Below are 538 nucleotides of genomic sequence, written 5' to 3'. Positions count from 1 at the left end.
TGTGTGTGTGTGTGTGTGTGTGTGTGTGTGTGTCTCACCTGACAGGGGGAGGGTCTGGCTGCTCCTTCTGCTCAGCGGGCTGCACAGGGAGGATCGACTAAACAACAAAGGAAAAACAAAACTATCATCAGCTCACGTCCTTTAAAGAGTTTTTATAATCCAGCGCCGTGTTTAGAGCTTGAGATCAGCTGATCTATTACCTGGGACTCTGATAGGCCGAGCTCCTCCAGGGCAGGTTTCGACTGGCGGTCCTGATCCGGGAGCGGCTCTGGTGGGGTGTCCAGGTCCAGCAGACACTGTGAGGGGCTGATGACGGGGGCGACGGGGGTTTGATGCTCTGAGGGAGCCGGGCTGGGGTCATCCAGGACAATCAGGACTTCCTGTTTCTATGGCGAAATTTACACTCAAATCTATGATGTCGTATTTCCTCTGAGTGTGTGTGTGTGTGTGTGTGTGTGTGTGTGTGTGTGTACCGTGTAGCTGTTATAGAGAGGATGTCCAGGTTTAGGCCGGGGGGGCAGAGGCGGTCCTCTCTTCG

General features: G+C 54.1%; 1 long non-coding RNA gene across 1 annotated transcript; it reads right to left on the bottom strand.

The window, feature by feature from the left end:
* Positions 1-9: 9 nt before the first annotated feature.
* On the bottom strand, positions 10-538 carry LOC111645552 (uncharacterized). The gene is made up of 3 exons (XR_002759877.2): positions 474-538; positions 201-386; positions 10-97 (listed from the first exon to the last, which is right to left on the bottom strand). It is a non-coding gene; the product is annotated as an uncharacterized LOC111645552 (long non-coding RNA).

The sequence above is a fragment of the Seriola lalandi genome, unplaced genomic scaffold (genome assembly GCF_002814215.2).
Source record: "Seriola lalandi dorsalis isolate HSWRI2012SDOR001 ecotype SW California unplaced genomic scaffold, Sedor1 jcf7180002018760, whole genome shotgun sequence".
Taxonomy (NCBI): domain Eukaryota; kingdom Metazoa; phylum Chordata; class Actinopteri; order Carangiformes; family Carangidae; genus Seriola; species Seriola lalandi.
This window is presented reverse-complemented; position numbering and strand designations above follow the sequence as displayed.